At 40.6% G+C, this 22,340-nt stretch overlaps 1 long non-coding RNA gene across 1 annotated transcript; it reads left to right on the top strand.

Annotated features, from left to right (window-relative positions):
• Positions 1 to 14,909: 14,909 nt before the first annotated feature.
• Positions 14,910 to 21,944, top strand: LOC115474976. The gene is made up of 2 exons (XR_003942953.1): positions 14,910 to 14,943; positions 21,852 to 21,944. It is a non-coding gene; the product is annotated as an uncharacterized LOC115474976 (long non-coding RNA).
• The last annotated feature ends 396 nt before the right edge of the window (positions 21,945 to 22,340 follow it).

The raw sequence follows: 22,340 nt of genomic DNA, 5'->3' as shown, positions 1-22,340 counted from the left end.
CCTGTCTCTAGCCATTGAAAACATAATAATGAAGCCCCCTCCCTCCCCCCCCCCCCCTGCAGCAATACAGTTGGAGTACTCCTGCTCAGCTTAGAGGGAACAGTGCTTTGGGGCTTTTTCACTGGTGAGGGAGGATTTGTACTTACTGCATATTAACAGCAAAAATTAAAATAAGGTAAATGCAAAGTCAGTGTCATAAATCAAGGGGATGTGCCCTGCATCTGCCTTGTATTTACTTCACAGGACAGACAGTTAATGCACAGGAACCGTGATGCATGCCTGCACCGAGCTCCTAATTCTGGCTGCTGCACAGGCAGTATCTGGATTCATCAGAGGCTCATGCTCCTTGGAGGACAGTATCTCACTCCATTCATGGAGGAACAATGATTCTGCTTCTCCAAACAATTCTTCTTCCCCCCCTCCCCCAATGAATAATCCCTGATAACAATAGCAAGTGCAAAGTGAAAGCATCTATAAGGCCATAGGATCTATAAGCAGAAGCCATAGAAAGGTGAGCTCCCAGCTTTGCCTTATGTTTCCTAGGCACATTAGTACAGGAAAACTTAGGAGCTTTGCTATTTGTGCCCTCCCCTTATGATGCCATTTTTTTTTTTTTTTTGGGGGGGGGGTCCAGTTTAATTTTTTTTTACTCATATAAAAATATTTGTAAAGGTGAATATGAATCTTATGGGCATCTTTATTAAAGCATGTTAATCATTTCATGTGGGATTTAGTGAAATTTAGCATATGCAGGAAAGGGGTGGTGAATGGATGTGTACTTTGCCCTGCAGTTAACACTTGGTACTGTGCATTAATGCAGCAGCAGATAATACTGACCAGTTAGCGTCTCGTCAATAGGCGGTATTAAGAGACAGATTCAAGAAAGGATGCCAAAAGTTAGGCATGCAAAAATAAAGGCAAAGTTGGGCATCAAATCCATTATAGAATACTAGTATAAGTCAGTATTTGAGTGCCAGACTATAGGCGTGCTCATGCTCAAATATTTTAGCTTGTCACCGCTCTTAATAATGTTGCACTTAATGTCAAACATCTTTACTTCTGTTATTTTTTATGTATATTTATTTTTATATTATTATTTAAAAATGGATCTTCAGATACCTTGGTTCATGTACTGCAATACACAAAATTTCTTATGCAGTACTACCCATTCCTCATTGATCCATTTTTTTGAAACACTTTTGAAATAAATTGCATGTAAACATGAATAATAATTCAGCTACTTAGGGGGTCTTTTACTAAGGCGTGCTCATGTTTTTAGTGCATGCTAAAATTGAGCATGCGCTAAATGTTAGAGAGGGTGCTAGTGTAGGAGGAGGGTGCTAGTGTAGAGCATGAGTGGCAGGTGCAGGCGGACCTGAGCTGTGCTGGAGATAGACCCTCTAAGTGGCCATGGGGTAACCCCAGGCAGGTGACTAGCCTGCTTATAATCGAATGAGAAAAACGCCCAAGTTCCGACCTAAATCGGGAGATGGACGTTTATCTCACAAAAACGAATAAAGCGGTATAATCGAAAGCCGATTTTTGGACGTTTTCAACTGCAATCCGTCGCGGATGCGGACAAAGTTGATGGGGGTGTGTCAGAGGTGTGGCGAAGGCGGAACTGGGGCGTGGTTATCTGCCGAACAGAGATGGGCGCATTTCACCGATAATGGGAAAAAAGTATGCGTTTTTAGCTAGAATTTAGGACACTTTTCCTGGACCCTGTTTTTTCACGAATAAGGCCCCAAAAAGTGCCCTAAATGACCAGATGACCACTGGAGGGAATCGGGGATGACCTCCCCTGACTCCCCCAGTGGTCACTAACCCCTTCCCACCACAAAAAATGAAGTTTCTCAACTTTTTATTTTCACCCTCAAATGTCATACCCAGCTCCCTGACAGCAGTATGCAGGTCACTGGAGGAGTTGTTAGGGGGTGCAGTGGACTTCAGGCAGGTGGGCCCAGGCCCATCCCCCCTACCTGTTACAATTGTGCTGCTTAATGCTTATTAGTCGTCCAACCCCCCCAAACCCACTGTACCCACATGTAGGTGTCCCCCTTCACCCCTTAGGGCTATAGTAATGGTGTAGACTTGTGGGCAGTGGGTTTTGAGGGGGATTTGGGGGGCTCAACACACAAGGGAAGGGTGCTATGCACCTGGGAGCTCTTTTACCTTTTTTTTGTTTTTGTAAAAGTGCCCCCTAGGGTGCCCGGTTGGTGTCCTGGCATGTGAGGGGGACCAGTGCACTACGAATCCTGGCCCCTCCCACGAACAAATGCCTTGGATTTATTCGTTTTTGAGCTGGGTGCTTTCATTTTCCATTATCGCTGAAAAACAAAAACGCCCAGCTCACACATTGTTGAATAAAACATGGGCGTCTATTTTTTCCCAAAATACGGTTCGGTCCGCCCCTTCACGGACCCGTTCTTGGAGATAAACGCCCATGGAGATAGGCGTTTTCGTTCAATTATGCCCCTCTAGGTATTTTATGACAATGTGCTTATAAATCATATGGAGGATGGACCAGGTTAAATTACAATGAGCAGTTCCAGAAGGGCTTAGTGAGAGATAAGTCAGATACTTGGGGTTTTCACAATGTTGATGTCTGGATTGCGGAAATGACGCTGGTTAGAACTTAGTTTTTTCAAGGGGTACCCCCCCACAAGTTTTCTACAGCTGCAGGAGGGTCAACAACTGGAGGATTGTGAAGTCAATTTGGAAAACCAGGAAATTGGGTTCATAGGGGTGGAATGGGACAGGTCGAAGGAACTGTGTGGCCAAGATTGGGAATGCAAGCATAGTCTGTTTTCAGTTTATTGTAGGAAAATGTGATAGAGCCCTGTGCCATTTTCCTCACTGATGCAGCCAATGTCAAGGACCCCATCCCGTTGTTATGTGCAGTTTGGCTGGATTGGGAGGTAGAGGGCAAGGGTTAATGTCTAGAACCTCAGGATTTTAAGTGCCGTCTCCAATCCAGTTAAAAGAATTAAGTGGTTGGTTGCAGTGTTACCCTGATAAGGAGGCAGCTGATTTATTATGGCATGGGTTTATGTATGACTTTGATATCCCATATGAGGTCCAGGTTTAGTACATGATTGTAGGAATGCCCCCTTCAGTAGATCATTACCAATCTCTCATTTAGAAGAAATTAGGAGTTGCAACTAGGATGTATAGCAGGACCTTTTAGGGATCCTCCTTTTGAGAATCTAGTGTTATCTCCTTTGGGTATTATTCCTAAAAAAGAACCAGGTCATTATCGACTAATACATAATTTATCTTGTCTGGTGGGAAATAGTGTGAATGCTTACATTGATCCTAGTTTATGTATGGTTCAATGTACGTCATTTTGACAGGGCAGTGGATATGTTGTGGGCTATGGGACCTGGGACAGTTATGGCAAAGGCAGATATTGAATTGGATTTCAGGCTGTTGCCCGCTCACCTGGAGTCATTTTATTTGCTGGGATTCCAATTTGAAGAAAATTTTATTTTGATCGCTGCCTGCACATGGGTTGCTCAATCTCAAGTGCCTGTTTTGAAGCATTCGCAATATTCATTCAGTAGGTGGTACAATAGGTTTCTGGTTAGCACACAGTATTGCATTACTTGGATGATGTTTCAGTTTTTGGGCCAGCGGGTAGTTCACTAAGCACTGAGTTGGTCGAAGCATTGCATTTTGTGGCGGCAGCTCTGGGGATTCCTTGGGCGAAAGATAAGTCAGAGAGTCCCTGCTGTCATTTAGTTTTTCTAGGTATAGAAAAACTAAAGATATTTAGCAGCACTTTCAAAAGGTCTGAGGAAGAAACATTATTTAGTACAGATTACAAAAGGTGTGCGGAAGGATTTGAGATTATTGCTTACTTTCCTGTCGCAATTCAATGGAGTTAGTATATGGCAACACTCTGCAGTATCAAATTGTGATTTGAATCTGTTTATGGATGCTTCAGGAGGACTTGGTTTTGGAATTTATTTTAATGGAGTTTGGTATGCTTAGCAGTGGCCTTTGTGGTGGAGGAAAAGAGGTTGGTGCAGGAATATAGCTTTCTTAGAGTTGTTTCCTGCGTGGTGGTTGGCTTTAGTTTTAAGGGGTGATTCATTGAAGAATCATAGGGTGGTATTTAACTCTGATAATGCAGCAGTGGTAGCAGCATTAAATCAACAACATGCACGTTGTCCTTTTAATGGTAAAAGTGCTGTGACTGATTGTGCTGCAATGTCTGAAGCTGAATATTATGTTGTTTGCATGTTATGTACCTGGTGTTCATAATGATATAACAGACTGTCTTTCTCATTTCCTGTGGGCATGTTTCAGGCGTTGGCTCCAGAAGCAGATGGTGCAGAGACAGTTATGCCAGAGGAGCGTTGGAGCAGTTTTTGGAAGTGTTCAGTGAATTATTGAGAAACTCTCTGACAGCAAACACTTAGAAAGCTTACAAAAGTGGATGGAATTGGATTTTACTATATTTGGATAATCAGAATTTACGTGTACAATTTCCTGTTCCAATATCTTGGGTTGTGGATTTAATTTTGTTTGCAAAGATGAGACAGTGGTTTTATGGTGCGGTAAGACAGTGTTTGACAAGTGTAGCTTTCCTTTCTCAGCTACAACGTGCTGGAGGATTAGCCTTAAACTTTATAATTCAGAAATTGTTGAGAAGTTATGAGCATTGTCAACAACATGGTCCAAGGTGTTTGATTAGAAAGCTAGCTAGTCATGAGATATTATCTAATCTTATAAGAGCTATGGATTATGTTTGGCTTTCTCTGTTGCATTTTTTTTGCTGTGTTGCGTGTTGGACAATTGGTAGGTCATAATAAGAAAGCTTTGGGTGATTCTGGGCTAAGGCTGTCACTGCTTGTAGCAGATAAGGAATAGGGTTAAAGGGTAACATTTGGGGATAATTTTCAAAGACGAGGACAATTGAGGCCTTAGCAAGGTTAGTCTCAAGTGCAATACTACCACGAGACAGTGCATGACCCTGTGGCACTACAGGTCATGTAGGGGAGTTATGGGGAAGTTATATTGAGGGAAGAAACAAAGGCAGTGTTCTTGGTCCATTTGGATCCTGATGTATAAAAGCAAGAACACGCACACACTTATACAAACAGACTAAGACAAGGCAGGCATTTATTAGCAGCTTAAAAAATACATCACCAAACTTTTTTTCACATCATCTCAGTTATCCATCAGCTGGGATAGCCCCGTTTTTCAGCGAAACCTGAGAGAAAGTTTGGGAACTGCATCACGCTCCTTCAGTGGAAGGCTTCAGCTGGGGAAGGGTCTATCCCTTACTTTTATAGTCCATAACAAACAGATGATTTCATAGTCAAGCACCTTTGACTCATCCCTTGTCTGTTCCTTCTGCACATATAGTCGCTGACTGTCCTTAACCACCAACTTAGTAAACAAGTGACACTTCCTTTTTTCAGGCAGCTAGTGCATCACCGTCTAACTACAAGGGTTTGTGGAAGTCTGTTGGGAATAATTTGTGTGTTAAAGAATTGTAATTGATGTTGGTAAGTTAATAATAATAATAATAATAATAATGCAGCCAAGGTTTTGCCAATGAAAAGTATATTATGAGTTTTATTTTGACATTGTTTAGTGAATTGATGTGACGACTGGGAGTGCGATTGCCAATGTTATAAGGCATATGTGTCAAACAAAGGAGTTTAAACCTAATACAGACATGGACTGGCAACCAATGTAATCTAAACAGCAATGAAATTGCATAGTGCTAAAACTATCATAGAGTCTGGTATCCCTTGCTAGTTTCACATTCAGGGAGGGAAGGATAAAGCAACCACTAGAGGACTGAGAAGGTGACTTGCCTTAATCCCTCCAGTGGACAGCTGCTCAATCAGAGCATATTTCTATATTCTGGAGGTGCCAGGTACCATCTTTTTTGATGTCAATTTCCTTTCTGAAATTGGAATTGGATGTGTATATTTGGCCCTTCCCTAGTCCCACCCAAAACATTCCCAGCCCTTTCCTTTCTGAAATTGGAATTGGATGTGTATATTCCTTAGTCCCACCCAAAACATTCCCAGACCATGAACCATTGCCATATGAACTTCCTGCAGTTTTAGAATCCATACCCTGACTTTATAAAATAAGGATCTGGATGTTTGTGCAGTATTGATGTCCAAAACATGAATAGAGGTTTGATTCCCACTTCAGGCACAGGCAGCTCCTTGTGACTCTGGGCAAGTCATTTAACCCTCCATTGCCCCATGTAAGCCGCATTGAGCCTGCCATGAGTGGGAAAGCGCGGGGTACAAATGTAACAAAAAATAAAAAAAGAGCATAATGAAGTATGTATATTTATTTACTTTGTGCATCACCTTGAACCAGACCTGGTAAAATCACAATAAAATGCCTTTTAAACTAAATTAGATTAAATCCCTTTGTAATATGAAAGATAAGAAGGCTAAAGCATCTCTAGCTAATGATAGTTTAATAGTAAGATCTTCTCTTTTTTTTAATCAATGTGACAAATGTCGACTAATCTAACGAACAAATTAGTGTGTTCTCTTGAAAATAATTTATTATAAATGAATGTTTTTGTTCAAAAATAGTGTTGATCATGTATAGTAGAAGTCAGTAAATGGGCACTGCTATATTTGGTGAGGATTTCAAATGTTCTGTAATATGTGTCCTGAGGTACAGCAGACAAGATCTAATTGACCTATTCACTTGTGTTTGATAATCTTTTTATTTTAACATGGCTATAGCATACCTGAAGGACATGCACACTTATCATGCTAAGCAGACGCATAATATGTGAATACCGTATATATTTATAAATGCTATTTAATGCATGGAAGTCATATAGGGTACAGAAACATAAGTCCCCCAGTGTTATTGTCATAAATCGCATCAACAAAGCAACGTTATGACATGATAACAATAAGTTTAGCAATAAAGTATATGTTAGGTCTCATTAGGGTTACATTGTCATTCAATTTTCAATAACTTTACTATAATGTGAATAGTAGATAAAATGGGAGCTCTAGTAAGCAATAATAATACCATTCATCATAGTATTGTAAAACATTCTGTCAATATATATCATTTATAGATAGAATTATATACCAAAGAGCAGTGAAATCCAAATATAGGCTTATTCAACCAACACAAGTACCTGCATGGAAAGTTATGGTTAACAAATATCCTAATATATTGCCGAAATAGACCAGCAAAAGCCATCAAGTGCTGTATTATTATATTTGCCAACTATCTATATTTAAAATTTCAGAAACACTGCATGTAATCCCATGAGATGGTCTACCAGCTTTCACCATCTGTTATGCTTCTTATTATAAGCAAAATCTTGTACAGATTCTCACAATATTTTTGCTTGGTTATATTTATGTAGAAAAATTACAAGAGTGATGATTTTTTTAAAAACTAAATATAACATTAGCTGTAATGTTACTTCCTAGAATTTTTTGCACAAGATATAATTTATAGACCATGCTTTTTAAGGATTCAATATTTTGCTTCTTATTATATACCAAACATTTATGACTCTGAAGTCACATTGACCAAAAAAATAAATATACAGTTCCATCATGCATATGTTAAATTATGAATTGACAGCAACAGTTCCATTTCATAGTAACAAGATAATACAGACCTACAACATTATCTCTTCAGTTTTGTGGGGTTCCAGGCAGTGATTACACAATATAACATAGACATACCCCATGACTGTGAAAGATTTAGGGCTCCTTTTACAAAGCCATGCTAGCGATTCCAGTGTGGCAATATGGCAGAAACCCATTCAATTCCTATGGGCTTCATTACATTTGCCATGAAGAATTGCTAGTGCGGCTTTATAAAAGGAGCCCTTAAGTTGGGGGCACTTTTACTAAGAGGTCCCTTTTCTTTATTTACTTAATTCAGATTTGCTATACTGCTTTACCCAACAAGAGGAACCAAGAGGTTTGCAGACTAATTAAAAAAATAATTAGGAAAGAAACTACAATTCAAGTGACAGGACAGTAATACATTCATACCCAATTGAGTTAGAAAGTAGTAGGAAGAAGGAGTGAATAGACAGGGTGATAGAGAGAAAAGACAGGTTAAGGAGTACAGAGGCATAAGAACACAGCATAAGAATATAAGAATAGCCATACTAGGTGAGACTAATGGGCCATCTAGCCCAGTATTCTGTTTCCAGCAGTGGTCAATCCAGGTCAAAGGTACCTGGCAGAAACCCAAATAGTAACAACATTCCATGTTACCAATCCCAGGCCCCTTTTTTCTTTTTTACCGCACAATATATTTTATCACCTTTTTTCCGATCGCACTTAGCTCATTTTTCACTGCGTCTTCTACTTTACTTAGCTACCAGTTTGGCGCCATTTTTCATTTAGGTTACATTCACATATTTTTTATCACCCATAGTTGCCATATACCTTTTATTTTAGCGTGTTTTTACCACCACACCATTTTACCACCGTCTGTAAACTGAGCTCTGCTCATGTCATACGCTCCGAGTTTTTATTTATTTATTCATTCCATCATGTCTCTCCAATACATTTCGGCCAAGACCCTCAATTTTCCCCACTTTGCATTTTACATTGTTACACTGCATTATGTTCATGAGGCATGACATGAGGCAGTAACAATGGTCATTCTCAAATACAAAGCAGCCACTCTATATCGTATTCTGTTCATTTTTAGGGACAGTGGTAACTTTACCACAAAGATGCACATGGTTTCCTTGCCAGTTTCATACTCATATTTTATGTTTAGCTGGGTTCATGTAGACATACTATCCACCTTATAATTGAAAGAGAAAAACGCCTAGATTTCGACCAAAATCGGGAGATAGACGTTTATCTCACAAAAATGAATAAATCGGTATAATGGAAAGGCGATTTTGGACGTTTTCAACTGCACTCCATCGCAGAAGCGTACAAAGTTGACGGGGGCGTGTCAGAGGCATGGCGAAAGTGGAACTGGGGCGTGGTTATCGGCCGAGGAGAGATGGGCGCCTTTCGCCGATAATGGAAAAAAAGTATGCGTTTGTAGCTAGAATTTAGGGCACTTTTCCTGAACCCTGTTTTTTCACGAATAAGGCCCCCAAAAGTGCCCTAAATGACCAGATTACCCCCAGAGGGAATCGGGGAAGACCTCCCCTGACTCCCCCAGTGGTCACTAACCCCCTCCCACCACAAAAAAATGATGTTTCACAACTTTTTATTTTCACCATCAAATGTCAGACCCACCTCCCTGGCAGCAGTATGCAGGTCCCTGGAGCAGTTGTTAGGGGGTGCAGTGGACTTCAGGCAGGTGGACCCAGGCCCATCCCCCCTACCTGTTACAATTGTGCTGCTTAATGCTTATTAGTCGTCCAACCCCCCAAACCCACTGTACCCACATGTAGGTGCCCCCCTTCACCCCTTAGGGCTATAGTAATGGTGTAGACTTGTGGGCAGTGGGTTTTGAGGGGGATTTGGGGGGCTCAACACACAAGGGAAGGGTGCTATGCACCTGGGAGCTCTTTTACCTTTTTTTTTTTTTTTTTGTAAAAGTGCCCCCTAGGTTGCCCGGTTGGTGTCCTGGCATGTGAGGGGGACCAGTGCACTACGAATCCTGGCCCCTCCCACGAACAAATGCCTTGGATTTATTCGTTTTTGAGCTGGGTGCTTTCATTTTCCATTATCGCTGAAAAACAAAAATGCCCAGCTCACAAATTGTCGAATAAAACATGGACGTCTATTTTTTGCAAAAATACGGTTCGGTCCGCCCCTTCACGGACCCGTTCTCGGAGATAAACGCCCATGGAGATAGACGTTTTCGTTCAATTATGCCCCTCCACATGTTTTTATGTTTTTATACAGATTTCACAGTTTTCAACAGCAGGAATCTTGGAGTTGCTCTTATTTTATTCTTTTTGCCATTACACAAGAGGTATATTATGTTGTATTCAAATTGTTTTATTCATAATGCTTGAGCACATACTTTTCAGGACTCTCTATTTTCATCCATACACCAAGTAGCTTTGCTTTTATAATATATATAGACTTATCCCCCCTTTTTATTTTTATTATTATAACTATATATAGATGTATTTATATTTTAAACGTTTACAATATCTTTTGTAAGCATTGATATTTTAGTTCTGTTTTACTTCATCCACCATTCGATATTGTATTCATTGTACATTTTATTTAATTTTCGTTGTTTTGTATTTATTTTTGTGTAGATTTACCTGACCCCTGAGGCAGGCCCCTGTGCTGAAACACAGCAGTGTTGGCTCATTTTTATGCTGTTTACATTAAAGACTTCTTGAAATCCTCTTTGGACTTACCTCACCTTTTTTTGCTAGCTATTTCAGTATCCTAGGGTGCTTGCCATCTGGTCCAGGTGATTTCCTACTCTTTCATTTGTCAATTTGGCAAAGTACTTCTTCCAAGTTCACTGAGATTTCTTTCAGTTTCTCTGCATTATCACCCTTGAAAGCCATTTCTGGTACAGGTAGATCTCTTATGGATTCTTCTATAAAGACCAAAGCAAGGAATTTATTCAATCTCTCTGTTATGGCCTTGTTCTCCCTGAGCACCCCTTTTGATCCTTCAATCACGGAACATTTTCTAGGTGGCGACCCAGAAAGGCCCTTTCAAAAAGCCACTCTCCAACCACGACTAGTCCCCTCCCCAAAATAATTATAAAAAATCAGTAATGCATGGGTTACTGCACTCTAACAGGCAAAATACTTTAAAATATTAATTGCTAAGCACTATTCTATAAAGGGCATGCACCTTTTATAGAATAGCATTTAGCGTGGATCCCATGCCTAACTTTTTGGCACCGGACTTACGTCCGTTAAAACTGGTGTAAATGCTGGTATTCAAATCAGGCACAGTTAGGCAGTATTATGTAATTTTGTTTTGCAACTTTTCAGAATGTTCCTGACATGCCCATGCCCCTTTTTGAGATGAGCGCTATGGGTGTTAAGCACCATGCCTTATAGAATAGTGTGCATCCAGATGTGTATATCAAATTTTAATGAGTGCCAAGTAACATCAATAATTGGTTGTTAGCACCTAATTATTGATGGCTCTGAGCTCATTGTCCAATTTATTTTCACACACATCTCTGAAGTATGCCGAAAATTGGTTGTGCAGTTGTGGGCACCGTATATAAAATCTGGGGATTAATGCCTTTAGTAAAAGGCTCCCTTTATTAATAATCACTTCTGCCTCTATACTCTTGTTTCCGTACTCTATTCCTCTATCACTTGTCTCTGTGATATTCTAGAACTGAAACCAGGTATTGTAGCTGTCAAACTGACATCTGACATAACTATGATAGTGATGAAGGAAAATGGGTAACACATATTTCTCATTGCCACTGAAAAAAGATGCAGTCTCAAGTGAGTATTGTTGCTTGTGCTAGTACACATAAAACATGTCTTTATCATTGTGTCAAGAAAAAGCTGTAAGTATTTAATGACATGAAAACAATTTTTCTTTCCTTCAATGCATGACAGAGACAGGTGCTGAAGATGAGTCAGTCATGCCAATATTCTTTACTGGCACTTCCTCACATTTGAACATGGTGAAAGAAGGAGGAGTAGATGCAGGAAATGAAGTCACATCACTAGTAGCCCAGACAGAACCCTCTGGCTTATGCTGAACTCACTTGTATTTTGGCCACTAGGTTATAGCATCCACAAAGTTCATATGTCAGCAGCATGAGGATACATAAAGGGCGTTTCTATAATTTAGATGCCTGTATTTATATGGCATTTATGTACAAACATATAGAATACTGCCATTCATGTGTGTAAGCATGCACTTACCCATGAAAGTGCCAGCAGGGTGCCTAAGTGTTATTCTATAACAGTGCTCATAACTTATATAACGCTTGAATGCAAGGAAGACATATACATGGGTGAAGCATAGGTGGGAGGGGAGACATGATAGAGGTATATAAAATAATGAGTGGAGTGGAATAGGTAGATGTGAAGCGTCTGTTCACGCTTTCCAAAAATACTAGGACGAGGGGGCATGCGATGAAACTATAGTGTAGTAAATTTAAAACAAATCGGAGAAAATGTTTCTTCACCCAACGCATAATTAAACTCTGGAATTTGTTGCCGTAGAACATGGTGAAGGCGGTTAGTTTAGCAGAGTTTAAAAAGGGTTTAGACGGTTTCCTAAAGGACAAGTCCATAAACCACTACTAAATGGACTTGGGGAAAAATCCACAATTCCAGGAATAACATGTATAGAATGTTTGTATGCTTGGGAAGCTCACCAGGTGCCCTTGGCCTGGATTGGCCGCTGTCGTGGACAGGATGCTGGGCTCGATGGACCTTTGGTCTTTTCCCAGTGTGGCATTACTTATGTACTTATGGGATATGGACAAGGCTCCCAGTTACATATATATGGCCCAATTCTATATATGGCACCTAAAATTAACTTGAGTTAGGCAATTACGCCTAAGCGTATTCAAAATACCACATTGAGCCTGCAAATAGGTGGGAAAATGTGTGGTAGAAATGCAACAAATAAATAAATGATAAACATGTATTTAGGATACATGTAGGCATAGTTCATGCAACTAAATCTACGCATGTCCATTTACACCAACAAAAAGTTGGTGTAAATCCCTGCAAGTAGATTTATGAGCAGTGGCCCATATTTTATAACAATGTACGTAGATTTTGGAACACCCACAAAACACCCATTTCCATGCCCCCAAGCATGCCCCTTTTTGCCTGTGTGTGTTAAAACCTAGGCCCAGTACATTACAGAATATGCTTAGCAACGTACGGGCGTAAATTCTAATTTTTGCCAATTAGTGCTTGTTATTGCTTGTTAAGAGCTGTTAATAATGCTTAACAGCTTGTTAAAACAATTAATCTACATGTGTAGTTATAGAATACACCTAGATTTATGCAGGGAACTCTAGGCATGCTATATAGAATCCAGGGGCTAGGGAGAGATTCTATATATGGCACCTAAAAAATCAGCGTGGAAATTAATGTCAACTAAGCCCAAAATTGGGCATGAGTCCCAGATCGGTGCCCAAAATAAATGGGCTCCAAATGATTTGATTATTGGAGCCAACAAGCACTTAATTAGCACTAATTACGATTTGGGCACCAATCTGGCTATGCATTATTCTGTAACAATGGGTGCCTAGATTGACTTGCTGGCATAAGTCCTCATGCCCAACGTGCCCTTTATGGAATAGCGCTGAGCACCAAATTTTATTGATGCCGAAATATTGACACCATTTATAGAATCTGGCCCTTATTGTGCATTCTTTGTAATTAAGTCTCATTGAATAAAATGGAACCTACAGTAAAGTAACACATGCTAATGACAGCACATGCTAATATAGTAGAGAATGTTAGTAACCAGTTGTATAACTTTCTTGTCAGGTTTCCTATGCAACAGGAAATATATACCTTAGGACAGTGGTTCCAACTCTCAGGATACATCTCTCAAAGCAGGTTTTCAGGATATTCACCATGAATATTGTTCTGCCCCCATATTCATTGAGGCAGGGTATGTTGTGATGTATATTTAATATGAGTATTATTTGTATTTCATTGCATTGTTTGTGTAATAGATAGCACTGTGTACTGGAGTTCCCCCCCACCCCCTATAGTTTGCAGTTCCTGTGATTGGCTCCTTGTGAGTTTTCCCTATTGGCTGTCAGCTCTGACCTAGGGCCAGTCCTCTTTCTTTGCCTCGCAGGCTGAGTATGAGAGGCTCAGTCTGTGCCTTGCATGCCATGTGCCAGCAGCTTTTCTGTGGGTCCATCAAAGTTTTTCTACCTTTTCTTTCCTCTCCTTCTCTTTCTCCTTTCTCTCTCCTTTAGGTTTTTTTCCTCAGAGCAAGTCCCTTCCCAAGTCTCTTAGAGGCTTCTCCCTTAGGAGCCCTTTTACTAAGGTGTGCTGAAAAATGGCATGCGCTAGTGTAGGTTCATGTTTTGGATGCATGCAGATCCATTTTTTCAGAGCAGCTGTAAAAAATGTCTCTTTTTTTGGCAGAAAATGAATGTGCGGCAAAATAAAATTTGGCATGCATCTATTTTCGGTCTGAGACCACCCATTCACTTAACGATAAGGTCTCACGCGTTAACTGGGTGGTAATCGTCAATGCGTGTACACTGTCGATTACCGCCCGGATAGCGCCATGCGTTTGAAAATAAAACATTTTTTGAACACGTGTAAAAATGGAATTAATACCCGGGCCACGCAGTAGCTGGACAGTAGTTCTAAACTGACGCACGTTGTACACATGTAGTTGCCAAGACGGCTTAGTAAAAGGGCCCTTTAGGTTGCTGTGAAAGGCATTTTCCCTTTGTTTCTCCCTGTTTGAGGGCCCCTTTTACTAAGCCGCGTAAGCGTCTACGCGTGCCCAATGCGTGCCAAAATGAACTTACCGCCCGATTACCATGTGGTTCTTGCGGTAATTTCATTTTTGGCGAGTATCCGCTACACGCATCTGAAAAATATGTTTTTCTGCTGTGCGTAGTGGACACACGCAGGTTGTTACCACGTAGATTCCTTACCACTAGGTCTATGGCTGGCGGTAAGGTCAGACATCCAAAATGGACACACGGAAATTTTGATTTTGCCGCACGTCTATTTTCAGGGAAAATAGAAAAAGGCATTTTTGGTACATGTGCTGAAAAATATTTCAGTGACTGCCCAAAACCCGCACCTACACTACCGCAAGCCACTTTTTACTGTGGCTTAGTAAAAAGGACCCCTAAGTTTACAGCTTTGCCTTTCAGCAGTGCTGAGATGTGTCCTCTGTTTGCCTCTGAGGTGGCTGGGTAAGGACTCCATGTTGCAATAGGCACAATTCTTGCTGGCAGCTCAATTGTTGATTGAATTCTCTTTGTGCATAGGGAGAATTGCAATAAAGTAGATTTGACTAAGAATTTAGGGGTCCTTTTACTAAGGTGCGCTGAAAAATGGCCTGCGGTAGTGTAGGCGCAGGTTTTGTGTGCGCGTAGAATCATTTTTCAGTACACCTGCTAAAATGCCTTTTAACATTTTTTGCCGAAAATGGACGTGTGGCAAAATAAAAATTGCCACGTGCCCATTTTGGGTCTGAGACCTTACCACCAGCCATTGACCTAGCGGTAAAGTCTCACACGGTAAACAAGCGGTAATGACCTACTTGCATCAAATACCACTTGTTGCACATCCAATACCAGCTTCCAAAAATATTATTTTTGGGACATGCGTATCAGACGTGCGTCAAAAATGAAATTACCGCAAGAGCCACACCTTAACTGGGCGGTAATTCCATTTTGGTGCGCGTTGGGCGCGTGTGGACACTTACACGGCTTAGTAAAAGGGCCCCAGAGAGTCTAGTGTTAAAGTTTTTTCTGCTCGATGAGAAGGAGGAGGTTTAACTAACTGTGAAGTCATACTGGTCAGTAACACTTGCAATAGCACTGGGCACTGACCTGGACAGTAACAAATATTTATATTAACTTTCTCCATTACAGGACATATAACTCATGCATATTAAAGGAAACATCCTGGACATCTGGCCAACTGGGGATTCCCAAAGCAGGGGCGTAGCTAGGTGGGGCCACGGGGGCATGGGCCACTACAGATTTAGCCCTGGCCCCCTCTACTTTTGACCCCTCCGCCACCGACCCTCCCCTGACACTTTCGATACCCCTCCTCCCCCCGCCGCCGCCCCTCCCCCTCCACCTGCGGTTCTTCTTGCACGTCCTGTATGTAGCCCCATGCAGGATGTGCATGCAGGACGTCAAGAGTCAGGACTGACAGAAACAGATCAGCGAAGGCGCTGGAGACCGGGGGAGGGTCGAAGGCGGAAGGGGGTCGAAAGTGGGGGGGGGGGGGGGCAGCGGCAGGGGGGGGGGGGGGTTGAAAGTGGCAGGGGGGTCGGCGGGTAGGGGAGGCAGGCTAAACTGTGTCCCCATCCTCGGGGTCTGGACCTCCTTCCTGCCGAGGTCTAGCTGCGCCCCTGTCCCAAAGACAAGTTATGAAACCATTAACCTAGGTTTCTGAGTTAGAGTTTTAACTTGGACAGTAATGAGTTATAGATTTAAGCTTCTTTCTACAGCAATAGTAGATACTATATAATACAGGGAACATGTAACATACCAGTGTCTACATGCTTAGTCATTCATTTTAAAGGAGCCAAAATATAAATCTTAAAACACAACCTCTTAATATAGTGTGCAAGGGTTTGAGAATATTGTACATCACTTTTTAATATCTGACTTTTAACCTATAAGGAGGCCCTTTGCCCTGGCACAGAGCACAAGTGACAGTTACTTTGAATCGTTTTTTTTAAAAAGCACATTCTGATCATAGATTCTCAAGAAGGTTAAATATAAATTAGTCATAAAGGCAATGAAACAGAGAGGAAATGCTTAAGATGTGTGATTATCTTTAAATTTGCACTGTTTTAATCCTAATGTTGTTTAATTAATTAAGATTCTTTTTTAAAAAGCCCTGTTAGTTATACTCTAACATTAATATGTAACTTGCTGTAGATCTGAGCATCATTTAAGACAACAAAGTGCCATTTGATAGCGAAGCCTTTATGTGAAACAGCTCTTCTTCCTGTCTTTGATGTGTGGCTGGTTTATTTGATCAATTATTAATCAAAGTTATGGCATTCTTCTGACATGTTTAAGTAAGACTAAAAGATGCCTTTCCTCACCTTCCTACTTAAATGGAGGTTTAAAAAGACAGAAAATGCTTTATTTAAAAAATATATATTTCAAAAGATTTAAGTTCAGAAAATGTATCACTTGTGCAGGAGTTATGTTTTATAATCGCAGTCTTAGTGGAGGGCAAGAATTTACTTTTTAGCTTCAGCAGAATGTTCCAGAATACCGACACTGGAACACATTTGGGGGGTCTACTTTTATATAGTGAGTGTGATAAAATAGCTCAGCCAGTTTTGCTCGCTTTGTAAAATTTAATTCAATTTTGCATTGCACAGATGCTAAAGTTGATGGAAACAACTGACAGATCTTTTATTTTGTTGTACGGTGGGCATTTAGGTAATTTGAATATGAAGGACCTTAAGCTTGGTAGCATTTGGCAGATTAACACAAAGAGGAAAAATGACTTTTCGGAAAATCTCAATGGCTGCTAATTAGCAGCAATGAACTGTGGGTAGGACAGTAGGTTTTAATGTGAGACAGTTTTCACAGTAACCACCACATGCAAAAAAATGCTCTGTAGCTGACCCTAGTGGCACTCTAAGCTGCACATTGCAATAATTCTGTAAATTACTATGCTTTCTTATACAGTAACTTGGAGTTAATTAGTAATTTAACATTCCTCCACACTATTAAATGTCTTCCTTGCATTATATTATGTTGTTTCATGAGCTTACCTTAACACTAATGGGGTTTTGCTATATTTTCTCAAAACACTAACAGTAAAATAAAATTGAGCTGGGAAATTAATTAGTTATCTTTTACCTTTGATTTGCCTGTTATCAACAATTAAGTGGTGATATACCATTTCAGAGCAGCATGTGTAGTTATGTAGAGATGAATAGCCTTCTGCAAAGCACTAGGAGGAGAAAGTGAATAGAAATGATTAGCATGCAAACCTCTGGAAACCCTGCCGAAGCTTCAGAATAGAGCAGACAGTTTTGAAAATTCAAAATCGAACAGGGAGAAAAAAAATTAAGAAAGCAATTTATTGCAAATACTATACACAGTGTTTTCTTGTTGCATTGAGTGTTTGCAATGATACATCACCAGTGATTATGAATATGTGATAGGGAAATTGAAAGGAATGGAGAGAAGCCATTTATCATGCCATGTCGGAAATCTGAACTTTAGTCTCATCAGTTTAGAATGCTTGAGCATTGCATAGTTTGAAATTTTTGCAGCAGAAACAAAAAGGGACTGTACAAGGTACAAAAATCAACCGCAACTTGAGCAGAATACCTTGAGCTAATTTACAATGAGTTACTAGGGGGTCATTTTAGAAAGGCACGCTAGCGTTTTTAGCACGCGCTCAAAATAAGGATGCGCTAAACGCTAGAGACACCCATAGGAATATATGGGTGTCTGTAGCATTTAGCGTGTGCTAAAACTTAGCGCGCACTAGAAACGCTAGCGCACCTTTGTAAAAGCCCCCCAGAGTTTGTGTTTGATTTCAGTATCTGATTTTTGGATTGAAGGTAGATAAGTGAGAAGCCACAGTTTGATGCCCTTTGCCCAGCAGCTTATTTAATGTCATTTTTAGAAAAAGAAGCTTACTTTACCTTTATGGTAATTCATGAGCCCTTTTGTTCATTTCATGAGTTTGAGATTTGCTTCAAGTAGTCTGAAATTCAAGGACTACATTCTGTTCACCATATTAGTAAACCATAAATAGGTTTCATGGTGGTTACTGTTTGTTTTACTGACATATTTTTAAACCTACTAAAGGTTCAGTGTAATTAAAGCAGGGTTTTTAAGAAAGAAAACAATAGGTATGCAATGGAAAAGGCTGAATTCACTCAAGATATATCTTAAAGAGTTGGTCTCTGGGGCCACCTCTAAAAGAAGTGTCTGCTACCATTTAAAACATCATTCTTTTGCAGCTGGATTTGAGCATTCCATAAAAAATTCATCCATGCTTTAAGAGATTTCTGCTTTTCTGTCCTCTCTATTGTTAGACAAATTGAAGTGTGCACTCTGAGAGTATGTGGCAGTGAACTGAGAATTTATTTACTCATTTGATTCTAATATTGAGAGAATCTACTCTCACCGTTCAAAGGCTAGAGCAACAATGCAAGTGACATCAGGTCACCCAGCACTTCATAGCTACCTGTGAGATAGAATTGTTCTCACTGCAGATAGGAAGAGACTGAAACCTCTTTTTGTCATCAATGTCTATTATGATTGATGGCTCTATGGTCACATTGAATATGCCCTTTTTAAATAATTCACAATATCATCACCATAGTACTAGTTTATAACTAGCCTGTTATTTTTACCTTTGTTCATTCACTATCAGAAGGTTAGATAAATTAGGTGCTGTGGTTTTTGGCAGCCATAGAATCCACCAAACAATGTAAAAAAAAGTACAATAATAACATTACAATCATATTTTAATAAAAGTTTTAAAATATTAAATAAAAATATATTTTCACCACGTGACCGATGAGGAGGTAGGTGTGTAAGTCTTGCTGGTACTGAGTAGTGGATCCAGCATGGGGCACCACTGAGGTCTGTGGTAGAATTTCTTTATGGTAGAGGTTGTCGTGTTTGGATCTATTTAAAGACCTCTAAAGGATTTTTCTGTGTGATATCGGAGAGTACTATACCTTAGGCAGTCATAGGAGTCCTTTTACTAAGCTGCGATAGGCGCTAACGCATGTCTAGCGTAGCACAAATGGCCCAATGTGGGATGCGCATAAGCATTCTGTGTTAGTTTTGCTATTTGCGTGTGCTAAGTGTACCATATCTTTTCTGAATTATTTTTTGAGGGGGCATGTCAGGTGCAAAAAGTTGGCATTCCTGTGCTTACTAGTTAGCACATCTATATTACCACATGCTAACTGGTTAGCATACAGTTAACATAGGAGTCCTTACCTTGCTCCTGCAGTAAGGACTCCTTTTACTAAGTGGCGGTAAGCCCAACGCGGGCTTACCACTCGCTATACAGGAAATGTTTGTGCAGCGCTGCGTATGCCTTGTAGCGCTATAGAAATGCTAAATAGTAGTAGTAATAAGTACTGCTGGGCTACTGCAGCAGCCCAGCGGTACTTCCCACCCCTAACACGCCGACATTTTCGGCACTACAAAAGTTTTTGTAGCGCTGGAGTGTACCCAGCGGTAATCGGGCAGTTCTGTGTGCTGCCTGATTACCGCAGAGTTAACACGGGAGCCCTTTCTGCCACCTCAATGGGTGGTGGTAAGGGCTGTCCCCTGAAATGGCCATGTGGCAAGTGCTTTACTTGCCGCCTGGCCATTTTCTGTAAGAAAGCGAACTTCCCTTTTACCAGCTGTGGTAAAAGGGGGCCTCGGAGAGCATGTAAAACATGCACCAACGCCAGCGCTGTCTCCTTTTGCCATAGCTTAGTAAAAGGGGTCCTAATTTTTGTAATTGATCACACACTAATGCTAACATTAACGCATGGCCACAGTGACATACTCAAGGGCTGGGCGGTGGGGGCGGTCCTCCCAGAGCATGCTGCAGGAGGGGTGCAGGGAACAACCGCGAGGCTATTGGCTCTGCAGGTTCCCTGCTCCCTGCCTCAGAACAGGAAGTAACAGCAGAGGGAGCAGGTAAGAAGTGCGCCAGGAGGATGCTACATCCAGGGGGGGGTCATGTTGCACCCAGGGGGAGGGGACACTGCACCTGAGGGGGTGTCATTCTGCACCCGGGGGACGGGGTGCGCAGCGGCGAACTACCCCAGGTGGCAGCCGACCAAGGAACGCCACTGCAGGTCATATACTGAAAAAAACAACAAAAAAATAACCTTTTTTCACAGCCACAGAAAAGAATAGCCTATGCATGTGGGAAAGTTCCACTTAAGGGCACACTTCTTAATGCAGCTTAGTAAAAGAAAGAGGATCAAAACTTTTTTTTTTAATTTAAGAAATACATATTATAAACAGGCTTTGTTAATTTTTATGTGGTTGATGTAGTTCCCAGTATTTTGTTCTGGTCTCTTTTTTTGATGTCTGTAGCCCGCTTAGAACTGAAAGGTGGTAGCAGGATATAAGTCCAGATGCAATGTAATGTAATAACCCCATAGTTATGTATTTCTGCCCAGAAACTAACCGCTTCTCATAAAATTTCACAGAAATATTGCCACAAGACCTATTTCCACAAGTATTTTTTTTATTTTTTTTATTTACTACGTTTGATATACTGCTAGGGCCTGCACAAAGGCATCTAGGCGGTATACATCTTAAAATTCACATATGAGAAAAACTTTGCATGGCTCTGGCTCATTGCAAGTTCCCTCACAGCTTAGTACATTGATCCCATAATTAATGTCAAATATATGCCAGGCAAAACTGTCAAGCTAAATCAATTTCTTGGAGATAAGATGATCCAGATTCTGAGGCTTCAATTGTTCCAGTATGTCAGATTTTAATTTCCCTTTAGTTGTTCCTACATGCCAAATCCCCCCTCTTTCACAAGTTCAAATTTTAGTTGTAGTTCTAGACTCAGCTCTGTTTATATAGCCTGAAATATTGGCAGATGTAAAATAACCTTTCAAAGATGTTGCATAATTAATTGCTTGAATCGCTGACTTCTGAACAGTGATGCAATCTATGACAGTGGCTCATTTTTGATTATTGCAATGAGGAATCATCTTGGCTTTCCAAAGAAAGGCCATATCCAAATTTCCTATGTCCCTATGTCCCAGAGATGCACAGGTAAGTTATACCATACGTTATACACTTAACTGTGAGTCTCCCTCATGCTCTGCCCTGATTCCACCCATGTGTGTGCTTACCTGTTAAATATATGCTATGTACAATATGCATATATTAACAGAATGCCACTTAATTGCACCTGTGGCATTTATTTGTGTATGTGCACAAAACTTAACTCTCTCTCCTTGAATACTTATATACTCCATCATCTATGATCATTAACACTTGAGCACTCTGTATTTCTCTTACCGGAATTGGTGATCGCCATCACGGTACTATCACATAAGCCACATTGAGCCTGCAAATAAGTGGGAAAATGTGGGATACAAATGCAATAAATAAATAAATATGTGCATATATGCCATTATTCTAAACATTTACACATGAAATCTGCAAATAAATGTTCAAACCTACTTTATAAAGTTATCCCTTAGTGGACTGAATATCCCTGCTAACTGGGGAGTCCTTTTACTAAGGTTCGCTGAAAAAATGGGCTGCACCAGTGTAGGACCATGTTTTGGGTGCGCGCAGATCCATTTTTCAGTGTGCCTGTAAAAAAGGCCTTTTTACATTTTTGCCAAAAATGGACGTGTGGCAAAATCAAAATTGGCGCGCATCCATTTTGGGTCTGAGACCTTACCGCTACCCATTGACTTAGCGGCAATAATGGTCTACGCATATAGAATGACAATTACCGCCCGGTTTCTGCTGAGTACTGCATAATAAAAATTATTTTCGGGCACGCGTAAAAACAAAATTACTGTCCGAGCCATGTGGTAGCCGGGCGGTAACTTTGAATTGATGCATGTTGGCTTAGTAAAAGGGCCTCGGATAACCTTCAGTTTTGCTCAAGCCCCACCTCTGGACCACCCCAGCACTATCCGGATACCCCAAGCATTCAGAGAAAATATTCAGCAGTACTATCCTCCTCATGCCACTGAATAGTCTACTGGCTGGGACTTATC

Source organism: Microcaecilia unicolor, chromosome 7, assembly GCF_901765095.1.
Source record: "Microcaecilia unicolor chromosome 7, aMicUni1.1, whole genome shotgun sequence".
NCBI lineage: Eukaryota > Metazoa > Chordata > Amphibia > Gymnophiona > Siphonopidae > Microcaecilia > Microcaecilia unicolor.
The sequence above is the reverse complement of the archived record's forward strand: the minus strand, read 5'-3'. Positions and strand labels throughout refer to the sequence as shown.